This window comes from Tachypleus tridentatus, chromosome 7, assembly GCF_004210375.1.
Source record: "Tachypleus tridentatus isolate NWPU-2018 chromosome 7, ASM421037v1, whole genome shotgun sequence".
Classification (NCBI taxonomy): domain Eukaryota; kingdom Metazoa; phylum Arthropoda; class Merostomata; order Xiphosura; family Limulidae; genus Tachypleus; species Tachypleus tridentatus.
The window spans coordinates 50,205,169-50,222,155 of record NC_134831.1 but is presented as its reverse complement, the minus strand read 5'-3'; the positions used below and the strand labels follow the sequence as shown (position 1 = coordinate 50,222,155).

The following is a 16,987-nucleotide window of genomic DNA, read 5'->3' as shown; positions in this document are numbered from 1 at the left end:
CGCTGAATCAGTGGGGTGTGACTTTCTACGCAAACAAAGATAAATGTCTAGAATAATTCATTTGCTATCTTCTGAATAATCTTCTAAAAGATAGCAAAGTTCAGTCCTCTTAACGATAACGAATTAATTTTTTTTCTTCAATAACGGTTGCTATTGGCTATCCACACATTGACGTAAATTATAGAGGTAAGTTCACAAACAAACTTTGAAACTACTTCACGCCTAATTTACTAATAACGCTTACTTATCATACTTGATCAAAAACTTCCCGATCTTTCACACATCGAATACTTCTTTGAATTTTTTAAACCATTGCTCCATATCTTATCAATATATAGTTCACTGCCTACTCATATTTATAAAGAACGTAGGGTTATTTTGATATTAGTCGAAGCTACTATTCTTGACGTTATCTTGAACTTTCTAGGACTACGTTTAGCTGACATCTAAATTGGAATATTAAAAATATAGCTTACAACAGTATCATAATCCATAATAATATAAAAATTAATTAATTCTTGTCATAAGACATTAGTCATAATAATTCTAATGCTAATGTCTTATGACAAGTGTTAAGTTTTATATCTGGATTTCGGGTTGTGATGTCGGTATCTTACGCTGCTTTGCATTTTAACTTTTGATTGAAATCAAATTTGAAAGAAAATAATATAAAAAAATTATTTATTTAATTTTTATTAAGATAGAAATACAAAACATTGCACATTTAGATTTAGGGTTCACATCAATGCGATTCGAATGAAGTGATTTAGTTATACACGCAACAAAACGTGACTGGGGTATTAAACAACATCAATGTCAGAATAAATATTGAATATTAATATAATGAACTTAGATTACGAACTAGAAAAGAAGCACATCGATGTAATCAAATAGCTTTACAATAAATAAGGTCTGGCAGTCTGAAATTTTTAAAAACAAGAAACACTTTATGAAATTACCTTTATTTCATTGGAATTTTCCGCCTCAATGACACAAAAGTTCATTCCCATGCAGCCAGAGCAGGACATCTCTCAGGATCAGACACAACCATCCATTACTTTTAACTACTGACCAGAGAAAAAGCAGCCAGTCAGCAACACCCACCGCCACAATTACTCTGTTAAGGCTTTTTGAACTGAATAACGGGATTGAGAGTCACTTTTATAACGCACCAACATTGAAAGTATGGAATGTGTTCAAAGCTATCACGTTTCGAAGCCCAATTCTTCAACACGCTGTCTATAAGTCACGCCCAATCCAACTTTTATGCCACATAACAAAATCAAAAGATACGTTTTCTGACTACTTGAATATTTAATTTCTTTCCTAACATTATCACTGAAATTCAGCATAGAAAGACTTATTTTGGATTATACAAAATATTCAGTTAGATAGCTGAAAGTCAGACATTGTTAAAGACATGAATGATAAGCAAACTTTTCTTTGATATTTCAATGAACTTTTTATGTTCGTTTAAGAATAGAAACATCGCGCAAAATTAAAAACAGCAAAATGCTCTGTATGATCTTTATTTTATTCGACTGATTTATTTCAGAATCGTTTTTGTTAAAATCTTTCTAAATGTTTTTGCGTACTAGAAAGTTACGTCTATTAAACGGGAAGTTTGTTTGTTTTGGAATTTCGCACAAAGCTACTCGAGGGCTATCTGTGCTAGCCGTCCCTAATTTAGCAGTGTAAGACTAGAGGGAAGGCAGCTAGTCATCACTACCCACCGCCAACTCTTGGGCTACTCTTTTACCAATGAATAGTGGGATTGACCGTCACATTATAACGACCCCACGGCTGAAAGGGCGAGCATGTTTGGCGCGACCGGGATGCGAACCCGCGACCCTCAGATTACGAGTCGCACGCCTTAACACGCTTGGCCACGGGAAGAGGAGTCTACAAGAAATGTTGTTATTATGTTATTTCTCTCTCTCTCATTTACAACGCTAAAATCAGGGGTTCGATTCCCCTCGGTGGGCTCAGCAGATAGCCCTTTGTGGCTTTGCTATACGAAAAACACACACACAAACACTCTTTCTCTCTTTTAAATTTGTGTCGTTAAAGTTTCGTTTAGTAATGTATAACTACTGTTCAAGTAAAAGACGATGATTCGTTGCATAAGTTAAGTTCATTGTCGATGTAACTTTATTACTAAAAAACAAAAGTAAACAAAAAAAATGTTTTTTGCTGACAGTGAAATTAAACAGGAGCTGATGTCAAAAATAACGACGGTTCCTGATTTACGGTAGCAAGTAAGAAGCGTGTTCGATTTAAGTGTTTCGAAATAGTTTATTAATAGAAACGCGTAGGCAAGTTTACTCAACAGATTGAGTTACTAACTGAACCTCTTAGGATGACATGAATCGAGTATAAACGATGCTTGCAAGTTCGTTTACTTTAAGTTTGGAATTTAAAAAACTTTCAAAAAAATTGTAAACTAACGAAAATAAACAGTGATTAGCAGTGTGTAGGTTTAGCTTGGAATGCTACTACTATAATTAATATATAAACCAAGAAATAAGACGTTTATAATTGATGAAAATTACCGAGCCATCAAGAGTGATTCCCTCAGAGCTTACACAGTACCATTAATACCTTTTAGAAACCGTAACACACGCCTTATACAATCTCTTTCTCTTCTTACTAATTACTATGACTTTCCCAACGATTGCATTTCAATTATATAATTTAAAATATATTATGATATTTGTATTTATGGCAAAACTGTTTAGGATATTTGCCACCATCCCTAATTTTGAATTATTAACTATAAAGAAGGAAATCAGAGAAATGGATGACAGGTAGTTTGATTCTGTTTGCTGGATTCCGTCTGGTCTGAATTAATTTAATATTATGTTATTATATTTCATATACTAAAAGTATTATTTTATTAGAAATCATCGCACTGTAAGCCAGATTCGAATTTATGTTATATTTTAAACTGTTTCCCTCATTTTAGGCTGTAGGTGTGTTATAAGAATGACAGTCAGTCCCGACAAAAAGTTCACGAGTGAAAAATATACATGGTTTAAATGCTTTCATTCAGATTTATTGAAAAGTTATGTCCTCATTCGTTGAGGAGAACTTCCATAAAAGGAATATGAACAATGAATCCTTGAAATATTGAGTTTCAAATTATTTATAACGTGGCCGTAAATTTGAGCATTGTTTTTAAAATAAGTAAATAAATGAAAGCAGTTTTTATATTATGAAAGTGTAAATCATTAAACTTCCATTACATGGCTAACTGTACTCTCAGAAAGACATAATATAAGTTAAACTAATGTGTTTTGATAGTTAACAATTTTGAGTGATTCTTAAAATTAAACAGATATTTAGACAAGGTAGGCTTTAAGAATTTTGATTAATAAAGTGAAAAATTTTTAAAATTATATTTAAACAGCTGTGTCGTAAAGACAATAATGTTGTAATTTTTAAGAAAAACTTATAAGTAACAGTTTTTTTGAAATTCTAACAGACTAATTCTTTTTATTAACGACAGCTTTTAACAATTCTTAAACTTACAGTGACAGATTTCAACAGGTTTTGTCACATTCTGAGTAAAAGTGTTTTATAACTTGAAATAATTACTTTTACAGTTGTAAAACTGGTATAATTTAATTACATAGCTGTAATGGAAATAGCACTGCAGAGTTTTGACGCACCTAAAACTGAAAGTGAAGGAAATATGCAGTGGTATCGCGCGAATTCAAACCGGGTTTGCTAGCTCCAAAATCTAGACTTACTATAGGACCAATACGCAGTAGAGTTCAAATAAATCATGTCGACATTATTTTCTGGTTCATAGGTATAAATTTCTGCATTATTATGCGTAGCATGTACACACGAAATGTTCGTAAACATTATATTTTAATTTATCTCTTTCTTATAACCAAATCTATTGAACTTGTTTCGTTATTGAATTTTCATTCTAAGCTACTCAAAAGCTATCTGCATTAGTGGTCCCTAATTTTGAAAGGGTAGGTATAGCCATGTGGTTAGGGCGCTTTACTCATAATTTGAGAGTGGTGGGTTCATCTCCAACCAAACATGACTGCCTCTTTTAGCCGTGAGGACGTTATAATATGATAACGAATCACATTATTCGCCAATAAAAAGTAGCCCAAGTGTTGGCGGTCCTTAGCTGGTAAATTAGGGACGGCTAGCCCAGATATTCGTCGCGTAGCTTTGGGCAAAATTCATACAAATCAAACCAAATTTTGAAGTGACAGATTAGAGGTAAGGCAGCTAATCAATACCACCTACCGCCAATTCTTGAGTCACTCCTTTCTCAACAAATAGGGGTATTTATAAACAAATCATAACGACCCCATGGTTGAAAGAGCAAGTATGATTAGAGAGGAGTTTGGATTCCACGACCAACACGTATATATACACATTAATATATATTAATAGATGTGTTGTTTCTGGGCTTGGTTACAATTCAAATTTAATACTCTTCCATTAATATTGGAAAAACACTATACTTGTAGTTTAAATACATGTTATTACTGGAAATGCATTATAGTAATTTAAATATACGGAAAACGTTTTTATCAACAAGTTTCAAAATGTGTTTGATAGTTCTATTAAAAAAAATGCAGCATTACTCACGTTTTTAAGGTGTGGCGTTAAGGCTGATGGCTTACAGGTTGTGTTGTTCAGAATCGATATTATGATAAAATATAAAATATACTAAAAATTGGACGTATCTTGTGAATTCAGAGCGTTTCTTTGGTTCTTAGCATTGTTTTTCATTTGATACGCTTTCCAGAATGTTGGAACTTTGGGCAGTAGAAAAAAAATAAAAATATTCTGCAAACTATCGAGAAACAGCTGACTGAGTACTAGAACATATTGCGTATGTTACTTAATCTTTGAATTCAAATAACGAATTTTTAAGCTCACATAGTCATGGTTACATCTTAGGTAGATAAATTTATATATGACGTAATAGTGTTGTGTTACAGAATATTGTCTTTAATGTAGCAACTTTCTTTCTTTCTTTCTTTCATGATCGAGTTACGTTAAAGTACGCACAATGGTTTTCAAGAATGATATTCTCTCGAACATCTAGTTGAACTAGCTAAAGATAGCGTGCCTGAATTTCAGTCAGCCTGGTTTATTTGTTTGCTTTGTGAATTTTGCGCAATGTTACACGGGGGCTATCTGCGTTAACTGTCCCTAATTTAACAGTGAAAGACGAGGGGGAAGGCAGTTAGTCATCATGACCCACTGCCGACTCGAATACTGTGATTGCTCTTCACATACTAATATCCCTACGGCTGAAAGAGTAAGCATATTTGGTGTGAGGGGAATTCGAATCCGTGATCCTCAGATTGCGAGTGGAGCACACTAACCACCTGGCCGTGCCGGGTCCCAGACAGCACAGAAGGAAGCGATCAAATATAGCTGACCTTCCCAGGTCTCACTTCTCTTCACTTTGTCCTTGGGATCGCTAGGAAACCACTAACGATTTTGCTTTCATCCATCTTTCCCGGTTCTCCACCGCCCTTGCTTCCCAGTGGCACAGCGGTATGGTCTGCGTAATTACAGCGCAAGAATCCGGATTTCGATAGCCGTGGTAGACAGAGCACACATACCCAATTGAGTAGCTTTATGCTTAATTATAAACAAACAATCCATCGCCCTCTGGGAGTTGACGAACTCCAGACCTGTCCGCTCCTTGGTATTGTATAACTCTATAAGACCTAAATACCAATCAAGAGAAAGATAAATCGACAGCATCACCTCGTGACCCTTGTTCTCCTACAACATTGGTCGGCTGTATTGTTTCAATAATTTCAACTGGTGAGCAAAGGCTATTACAGTGCTAGTGTTTTCAAGCAGGATGCTATACATTACAACATCTTCTCGAGCAGAATGTACATTATATACTACAGAAAATGAAAACAAAGAAACTAGAACAAAGTAACCTGAACAATTTTGAGACCATTTTTTCACCACCATGGAAGCTAAAGAAATGAAAAGTGTAAACAATTATTTATATATCGCTATAGCAAATAAAAAATATGGTATACCTTCATATCACACATTTCTTCCTTTCTTTCTAACAGACTTGTCCTTAAAACCAACATTTAAATTTAACTTTAAAACTAATCACTTTTAAACTTATGGTATGGTCAATAAGCACGTTAATATTATTTTGACATTTGTGAAGTTTACAGGTATGCCTTATCTTCCAATAATATTTTTAAAGTTATTCGTCAGTTCTTTACATCGAGATCAAATTCTTTATCTCCATGCATTAATTCTTTTATTTTTGTTTCCTTCACATTTTCTTATCATTTATCGACATTTTTGTATGTATGTGATTGCTTCATTGGTTATAATTCGTTTAAAACACCTATGAAGAACGTTATGTAATATTTTCGACAGACACACACGTTTGTTTACATATGTATAATGCCATATTATACCTGTGCCATCATTATGCTTTTCCAACTATTCTAATAGCTTATAAAACTAGCCTCTGGTTACTGCGTAAATAGCTTTGTAATGTTCAACCGACATAACAAAGTCACACTACACTTGGTAACAATGGTAGTGTTATTTAAAGACCGCCCAATTCAATTCATTTCTATTTCAAACTTCAAGAAACAAATAATCCTTGGTAAAATTTAGATGAATCAATATTTTAAGCAAAAGTCTGTTTATCAAAATTAAAACGTGCTGTTACTACCTCACTCTAACACACACTCAATAACACTGGACTTCCTCGTTGATTGTAGATCATACATATTTTCCATAAAAAAAGATAAAAAATGTAGTAATTACTAGTTATTAATACTCTGCAAACTTTTCACTACTTAACCAAGGTAATTGTATGATTTTTTTTCAAAACATCGAATTACATTTCACAGAAAATTCATCCAATATCTGTTAGAGTAAGGGATCGATACGCCCTTTCAAATACTAACTTTTCACTCACATGATTGTCCTAACTCTCAATAATCGGGTGAATCTCCTACAATATAGTTCATACATTGCACATTAATATCAATCAGTAGCTTGGAAAGCAATGAATTCGACCTCCTTTCAGTTTATTATTGTGTAGAGAAGTCACTAAGCGAACTGTCATGACACAGCAATAATTCTACAATGTATCACATATACTGTGCTTCCAATACCACTCAATGTCTTGGAATGCAAGGGATCGTAACATTCTTTTAGTCAGTAGCCTTCCAACTACATGACTATCTTAGCTTCTATAATTAAGTAGTAGTTGCAAAATGTAATTCATACATGCCATCACCACGTAGGACACGCATTCATTTCACACAGTTGCACCGGGGTTAACAAACTTCAAAAGCATCTCTTGGTAGTCTGTATTACCCCTTATGCTAAACCATCAGATTCGGTATGATAAGTTGAAGTACTAGTACCAAACCGTTTGCACAAGTCAGCAAACAGTTGGTTGTTGAAGTTATATCTCTTTTCAGTGTTGATTTATTCAGGTGCTTCTAATCACACTATCCAGTTCTTGGCTAATATATCCATAACAGTTTGTGTTGGCATATAAATCAGTGCATAAGCGTCAAACCATTTTGCGAAATAACTGATGATGACTAAACCAACAAAATACAGAGCTACAGAGGATATCCAACAAATCTCTATTGCAGTTTACTCTGTCTCAGCCAGATTTTTCTCTGGTCGGCACACACTATAAAGCATATACAATTACTGGGTATTTCACAAGTAGAATAAGAAATGTCTAATGTTAGTGCAAGTGTGTGATATACCTTTGTGCAAAGTTCAGAGTATTTATTCTACAGAGCTCTATAAACTACTGGCTGCAGCACTTTTTGAGCACTACACCTCATAGGCTAATAACAATGATTCAGTACTTGTAAATGTTTCCACGTGTTGTTGGTTGGATTTGACTATGCTGTATATCAAGAAATATCTGTACTAGATCAGGAGTCTTGAACTGCTAATCCTGGAGCTTTAGAAACAGAACTTTGACATCCATTCTTCAGTGGAGTCGTATGCTTCAAGGTTAACTTTCACTATAGTTGAAATTTTCATGATTTCAGCACTTACACTGTGTTCAGGGTTAGTATATTTCACGAACAAACAAGGTTACACTGTGCAACAATATAGTCTAATTGAGTTTTCATTGTGTGAACCTAAGCAATGAACTATGACAAAGTCATATTGTTGCAACGTTGTTATTCAGTGTATTATCATTCCCTCAATATTTATAAATGTTCGTTAACCATTTTAGCAAAACATGGTCCACCCACACAAAAAACTTTCTACCATACAAGTAGTGGTAATAGAACTTTATGAAGACAACCACGAAAAAGATATTTATTTTAATTGTGCAGTATCTGCATTTGGGAGCCACGAGTGTATTACGAGAATATGTAATTTTATGTTGTTCTTCATTGTGCGACTTTGATAACACTCTTCTAATTCTTTTGTCGCTGCTTTCATTGTCCAGCAAAACTCTGAGTCTTGAATAGGATAGACAAATTCTACAGAATGTACTAAAGCAGTCTTTAGTAATTGAAATGCTTCATCAGATTTCTAGCGCTATCCACACTGTGTTTTCATTTTTATGAGTGTTGTCAATGGTTCTGCTAACTTCAAGAAGCTAACAAAAAAACGTCTACAGTATGATGTAAAAAAGAAACTGTAGAATTCTCACTAGATCTATTTTAGTCAATTCATCAAGCCTTCATATTTTTCTATTGTGCAACAAAGAACGTCTACTTCTGTTTGCATGAACAAACATTTTCTCAGTTTGATTTTCAAATTTGCCTTTCATATGTACTGAATACCATCTTCTAGTTCTCAGATACAAACTCAAAAGCTTAGACAAACTCCAATACATCTTTGATGTAAACAAGATACCGCTCCATTGCAGTCCCTTGATTGTAATATTCAATCAGCCACTAAGAAGTAGATGATGCATTACACAGACAAAATGTAATGATGGAGAATTCACATAGACCGTCTGTCATGTGAAAATCACTTTTAGCTCTGCTTTTCTGAGACAGCTCAATTTTTATCATCCATTTTCATTTGATGTTCCCTTAAACATCGGGGATATGATCTGCTTGGTTTTACTCGTAGGACTCTGAGTGTCTGGCCAAAGTTTCTCCCTTACATAATCCTGAGAGATACAAATGTTACCATTTTCCACAATTTTGATGGAACCTATTCACAGAGACTCTGAAACCCTGATCCAGAGCTATAGGATAAGCTAACCACAAGAAACCTTTCCATCCTGAAAGGTATATCACCGCCTGGGTCACTGTCTTCACCTGTGGGTGTCTGTTGTCTCATCTGCTGAGAAGATAATTCTGACTGGCAAAAATCATACACCAACAGCATGTCTAGTTTTAGCCACAAATTGCCATTGGTTTTGACCAGAGCTAAGGATGTTTTACTGTGATTAGCAGTGATCTGGAACTTACACATACAGTCTCTAACTCACCAGGCACTATTAAATTTTGGTCAGCCTCAGTTATCTGCACTTCACTTTCACCAAGACTGATCCTCAGAGGTACCATTTACTTAAGTAGACCGAGAGTACAAGATGCTAGCAATCTTTTTGAGAAAGCACCTGAAAACATATAGATTTTATGGACTATAGCAGCTTTGCAAAAGTCCTATGATCAGGAAAGTACTTCCAGACTCGACATCTTTGCTATACGACACCTTTCTGGCATAGTTAACTATCCCTATCAGTCATAGCACTGTTTTGTCTAGAAAATATTTTTTCGTAAGAATCATTCTTTAAAACTCTTTAAAATCGAGAGACCATACAAGGGTTAGTACACACATTATCATTTTAGAAACTTCAATAAATATTGATACTATGGCACCAAATTGTTTCCTTCTTATTCACTTGCGGTATTTTCAAGTAAAATCGAACTTCCAGCAAGATTTAAATAGGTAATCCCACTAATAACAAGATATTCAATCAAGAAATAAAAAGAGTGTTTTTCATTTGAAAATTTGGCTTAATTTATTTAAGTATAAAACAATGAGATTGAATAAATCAGAACAAATGAGCAAACTTTTAACTGTTTTGTTCAAACAAAGTAGAATGTGCATACTGGCATGGATACAATCATAGTCGATCCTAGTGGAGTGTGTTTAGCTTTACAGTTTGTTTTTTTTCATTGAACTAGGAACGATGGTTTTCAAGTATAATCTTTTAATCGCGATATTTTAGTAGAATTGGTTTAAACAAAAAAAAAAAAAAAGCCTGATCATCAGAAAATTTCATTTTTTTTTTTGTGTAATCGAAATAGCGATCTCGTAGCCTTTGCTCTTTCACAACATTGGTTGGCTGTACTAGTTAGACAATGATCAACCAAGAATATCATAGTACTAATACTTTCAGCCTGTATGCTGTATATTATTGTACTATCCTTTTGGATGGAAACAGACATTATCTACTTCAAAAGACAAAGCAAGTGGAATAGAGTCATCTTTACAACCTTCTGGATCACGTTTTGTTGCTATTACAGCACAAAACTAAACGATAGAAAAATACGAAGAACTTCTACGTCATAAAAGTATATGGTTTGTTTTGTTTGAACTTCGCGCAAAGCTACGTGAAAGCTATCTGTACTAGCTGTCCCTAATTTAGCACTGTTAGACCAGAGGGAAGGCAGCTAGTCATCACCACCCACCGACAACTCTTGGGCTACTATTTTACCAAGGAATAGTGAGATTGACCATGACATCATAGTGCCCCCATGGGAATTCGAACCAACGACCCTCAGATTACGACTCGAGCGCCTTAACCACCTGGCCTTGTCGGGCCAAAGTTTATGGAAAACCTACGATATGCGTGCATTTTATCAATCCTCTAAATACTCTTTTAAAGTATTACGTATCAAATGAAAAGAGAAATTAGTTATTTTTAAGAATATCTCTATATTAACCACCTCTTCGTAAAATCCAGAAAAAAGACTATTTTATATGCCTGTATTAATAGAAATATATATGTGTGTGTGTGTGTGAATTGAATAATTTTTTAACTCAAGAGTTATGACATTATCAAAGTGAAATGTAAGTCAATAAATGTTTACTTTTAAAAATATTTCCTCAATTGATTATTTTAGTATTAAAAATAATATAATGGATTATTATTTCCTGTTTTTTCGCATTATCAGTTGATGGAACTTATGTATATGTTTGTGTTTATAGCAAACCCACACCTGTCTGCTGCGTCCACCGAATAGAATTGAACCCCTGATTTTGACGTTACAAATCCGAGGGTCGTGGGTTCGCGCCCGCGTCGCGCTAAACATGCTCGCCCTCCCAGCCGTGGGGGTGTATAATGTGACGGTCAATCCCACTATTCGTTGGTAAAGAGTAGCCCAAGAGTTGGCGGTGGGTGGTGATGACTAGCTGCCTTCCCTCTAGTCTTACACTGCTAAATTAGGGACGGCTAGCACAGATAGCCCTCGAGTAGCTTTGTGCGAAATTCCCAAACAAACAACAAACAAATCCGTAGATTTACCGCTGTCCCACCGAGGGATGGAAGTTGAGAAAAGGGAATTATCATCAGGGTGGATTAAGGTGGGAATATAGCCTCAGGCCTGGGTTCAAAAAAGTTCTCTTATAAAAACAAGAACAACAAACAAACTTGTCTTCAATTTCTTGAGGAAAATGCTCAGTAAAAATCATCCCACTGAGTCTAATTATTTTTTAAAGCGAGAGAGCATATGTGTGGCGTGGGTAAGCCTATTATGCGATGTAGAGTGCATACATTTATTGGCATTCCTCCGAATAGTATTACTAGATGTATCCCTGCGCTGACCTAGCTTATTTGCATACAATTTGTAATGCAAGTGTGCTCGGTCTAAGTGAGGTTAGATAAAGTCACATCAATAGAACGACGGGTTAAAATCATTAAAAATTTATTCGCCCTACATTTTTATGACGTTCTTATCCAGGCTTCTTCCGTGGCTTGCGCCCAACATACTGTTTTTATATTATCAAGAGTTAGGCCTAAAATATGGATAGACTGAAAAATTATCTTTCGATTCGTCATTCTTAAAGACATCGTATTTTATTCAAGAAAATAGTTCATTCACCACTGAAAAGATAGGTAATGGTATTTAAGCTTTTATGATATATAGTATCGATATTTTTTGTCTTTCTTGAAAATAACTTGCAATGTCATTCCGTAAAAGATACATAATTACTTGTGGAACTACGCTGCCCTACATACCAGCTGTAAGTAATTTGTTCACAACATGACAAGCTTCATTAATTGGAAGGTATAGAATACAAGTCATTCAGGCAAAATATTTGAAATTTCTGAGTTAAGTACAGAAAATGATTTGTGAACATTTGTTATAAAATTATCATGTAGCTTGTTTCAACATCTCTCTCTCTCTTACACGCATACAGACAAAAATACGCTTATACTTGCACACAAATATTGTTTATTAAGTATTCTTCTAATCTATTATACAGATGTACAAACACAAGAATGGTTGGGAAATCTTAAAGTCATAGAAAAAAGAGAAAGGAAATTGAGAAAATAGCAGCTGAAACAAGGAATCTCACAGATTTATGGGTTTCATCCTCTAGTACCAAAACTCACGCTTGTTAAAACAGTGGAAACAACAATGTAGACAAAAATTTCTTGTTGCTAATAATATCCAACCTCATTATATCAAATCAAGCCTTTGCCTTCAATCAGAAAATGCCTAAAACATAACTGCTAATCGGGACTTTAATGATTTAATCAAGTTGAATCGAGCCCCATCAAAAGAGAGAGAGAGAGTGTATGTGTGTGTGTTTTCTTATAGCAAAGCGACATCGGGGTATCCGCCGAGTCCACCCAGGGGAATCGAATCCCCATCAACAGACAGAAGTCGATTATTGCAAGGATGACAACATTCGAACACGGACACGAGTTTCTCGTGAAATGGAGAGATTTTGTTTGTGCATCAGAAATAACCCGTAAACGGATGCCGATTTCGATGCACATATAAAACTGATTCTGAGTAACAAGTATAAATGGTAATCTCAAAGAATTTTTCATCGTAAGTAACTGAATGGAGAAAAGGTTAAAATAGATTGGCTTCGCTACTCACCATCGAAGGAAAACGTCTTCTGCGCTATATGCTAATTGTTTTCAACAGCAATTGAAGCTTCTTTGCTAGCAACAACTGGATAGTCTTACTGGAAATATGCTGCAAGAGAGTTTATTTGACGCAAAATAAGCTTGCTGCATCACACTTATGCAACCAAATTTGTTATTCGTAAAACCAAAGTAAAAGAATTAACAAGACATTAACAGAACAGATGGAGTCAGATAAAAAATACAGACACTATTTCTAGAGCATATTTTCTTCATCATGAAGTTTCGATCATTAAGAGGGGTAACATTCAGAGAAAGCGATAAAGTATTTAGCTAAATGCATAATGGCACTTAGGAATATTCGAGCTATTGGCTGTGTGTGATACATTTCTTGCTGAACACATTCGAAATACGCGCAAATATGGAAAAGGTCATATTTCGTACATATCCTTAACTATTTGTAACAGTCATAAATTCTACACAAACAAGTTATTACCCCATTATCCAGGAAACCTAAACATCCAAGTATTACTCAATGTTTTTAATACTACTCCAGACTTATCCCACACAAGTGTAACCCGCTTGTTAAGTGCCTATACAAAGTTCTTGAAGAACTTAGATTCCCGACAATAAAGAGGTTATCAGACATAAGATGAAGCCCCCATTTAGAAGTAAATCGAGCCGTAAAAATGGGGTACAAAACTATAACGAATGTCCTCGCTTCCATTACAGTTATGATTCTGAAAAGTTTTACAAAACCTCCATTTTGTTTGGAATTTTAAAGTACTCTGGCTCTTTCTATGAAGTACCAAGACTTAGAATATGCATTTATAAATACAGGATCAATGAATATTTCTTTTGAATGGTGTTTTACAATACTTTATAATTGGGATGAATTTGGAAAATCCCTCTTGAAAATGACGTAAAAATTATATTTTAATGTGGGCTCGATTGAAACTTTACAATCCTTTTCGTAACTGACTCAGTTACACATAATCAATCTTTTCAACGGAGAAACAACAGCAAAAGACAAATGGGGTTTGCATACAAGTTCACTGTGTTACCTTTCTTCTTTAATCAAGGCTCCCCCATTGGCACAGCGGAATGTCTGCAAACTTACAACGATAGCTAACAACTGGATTTTGATACCCGTGCTAGGCAGAGTAGAGATAGCCTATTATGTTACTTTATGCTTAAATTCAAATCAACCATTAATCAAGTATGATTACATAGATAAATAACCATGAAATTATTGACATATTTCTTTGAAGAATGTAGCTAAATTACAATTTACATTGTAGAAAAAACACTAGACACGTAGTTCTACCAAGGAAACAATTGTTTAAGAAATACAAACATATTGAAAGTTGCACAATATTATTTTGTGAAAATGTCAATTATTCATTACACAGTTTAACTGAATGTAAGTGGTCACTTTATATTTAAATATGTTATAATAATTCATTAGATGTGTCCGTTTGTTTAAATTTCAAGTAATTTGATAAAATGATTAATTTTATAATACGCTTGAATTATAAGTTAATATTTTCAAATAGGGATTCAATCCCTGAGGAGAAAGCTTATCGTGCAGCTTTACTCGGAAGACAATTAGAAAAAACATTAAATCCACAAATTCTTCGGCAAATTGTAATGTTCATTTTATTAATCATGACAAGGATTTCCTTTCAATAGCCTAGCCTTTGGATGACGTTTGTAAATGTTTTATTGCAACACGGAAGTTCGTATTTTGAGAATGACGTTCTCTCTTTCTTACCTCAATCTTGTATCACGCGTTACTTTTAAAAGCGAGTAGTAAGTTTTGCTATTTGGATTAAAGGAAGAGGTCTAAGTAAACCTCACTCTCCTTGGTCTACAAGGCCAAAAACCTGACAAGGAGAATGCAAAGCAAAAAAAAACTATTAGGATATCAGTATCGTGTTTTTTGATTGTCACTGTGAAAACTGTTGAAATTTTCTTGGAACAGTGTTTGTTTTTTTCCAATTCACATTGCTCATGCCACTTCCTTTTCCTGATGAGTCCTTTATTTCCTGGCCGTTGCTACGTAAACATCGTTTCTCTTTGTCTTTGGCCTCGAACTTAAATACTTCAACTAATTTATATCGGGTTACACTTTGGAGTTAAGAGGTTTGTAATACGATCACATTGTCATGTTATTTTTTAATGTGTTATACAATAACAAATGGTGAATGAAATACAGCTACATTACAATTTACAGAAAACCTGCTTATTAAATGAAAAGACATCAGAAAATTGTATGACAGTAAAAATTATTTACTTTTTATGCTCTCCAAATTAATTACAAATACTAAAATGAATATATATTATGGAATGCATTAGTCATCCACCAAAAAATCAGTAACTGAAAAAAGTATGTTTCCCAGCGTTCTAATTCTAAAGTGAAGTACTACTAAACAATATGTAGTAAATAGTGAAGTTATTACGTATTATCAGAAATTTACTTCGCGTATACTTTAATTAGTAAGTTTCTCCTTTTGTTCTGTGGTTAAAATGCACTTTGTAATTTACTTTAAAGCGACTTGAGCAAAAGAACTAATTCTCATCTAGGGTTCCGATATGGAAGATAATTACTGTCTTGTGAATTTGTTTTAGAATTTATTTTTTCACCTATTCATACCAATACTCCGTCTATCAAATGATTCAAAGACAGCATTCGGTGCTCAAGCCAATTACATACAGTGTAATTTCTTCAGAATAAACCAATACTATAAAATAAGTTTCAATCCTAAATAGTTTGCTTAATGTCTTATTTCAAATAAACGATAACTGCATTTTGCGAAATAATTATGTTTTCGAGAGAAAAAACCTTTCACTTTGATCTTTTTTATCACACGAAAATAAACGGTCGAAATGTACATACAAACTACGATATTTCTGTGGTTGGTGTTTCTTATTTTAACTTCCAAATATAAAAATATACAATCTGATTATGTCGCTGAAATTCTGTTAATGAATAATCTTCGAGCACAAAAAAACATATACTAAAGCCTTTTCAGTGATATTAATCTTTACATGGCGACGTTTTTTCTCAAAACAACTCAACCTATCTAAACAAAAAGTTACTCAAAATTTCAGAATTAATGGTCAAAGAATCACTATTACTCATCTATTATGCACTTAGTTCGTGCCTTACGTTAAACAACTGTCAAAATAGTCTCAAACTTAGAAAACCTTTCTTAAAAATCACATATTAGTTGGTATTCACATTATATTATTTCCATGTATTATAGTAGACGATAACACGAACAAAACTATGCTACAGACATGCATCATCTTTGTTGCCATTGTTGTTATCCCAACCCATTTTTTATGTTGTTCTTTTACCTAGTTATTGACATACACGTCTAAATACTATCAAAGATCAAACTTAATATGATTTTGTTTCTATTAGAATATCTTTTTTAATCGATCTAAAACGTCCAATTTTAGATTTACTAACTCAAATCGTTCACTTCATTCCATTTACACTGGTTTATATATTCTTCTTTTAAAAATTTTGGTTATATACGAAATTAAAACATTCATTAAATTCTGTGTTTTTATGTCAGTTTTCGCCGTTTATAAATAACTAAGCATACGCATTACCGTTACTTTTAAATATATGTTCTTAGTTTTAAAATCCAACAAAATATTTATTCCACAAAACATTAGAAAAATAATCCAACAACAACGAAAACAATTTTTTTTTTTTTTTTAAGTAGCTTAAAAATTATTCTAAAACTTGCTGGAGTATCCGTCCCCTGAACGGACGTTATGCAAATTCATGATTAATGAAAGTTATCTTGGGGCATGAAAAGTTTTCCTTATAGTAATTGTCAAAAATGCCCATAAAAACTTAACAATTGCAAAACATAAAAT

At 33.8% G+C, this 16,987-nt stretch overlaps 1 long non-coding RNA gene across 3 annotated transcripts in view; it reads right to left on the bottom strand.

Annotated features, from left to right (window-relative positions):
• Positions 1-16,987, bottom strand: part of LOC143255634 (uncharacterized) — a 62,829-nt gene that overhangs the window by 45,638 nt on the left and 204 nt on the right. The window contains exon 1 of one of the 3 annotated variants that reach the window (XR_013030767.1): positions 960-1,223. The exons of the other annotated variants lie outside the window; for them this stretch is intronic. This is a non-coding gene — a long non-coding RNA (uncharacterized LOC143255634). Of the gene's footprint in view, positions 1-959; positions 1,224-16,987 lie in introns of those variants that run through there. 3 annotated transcript variants of the gene reach the window in all.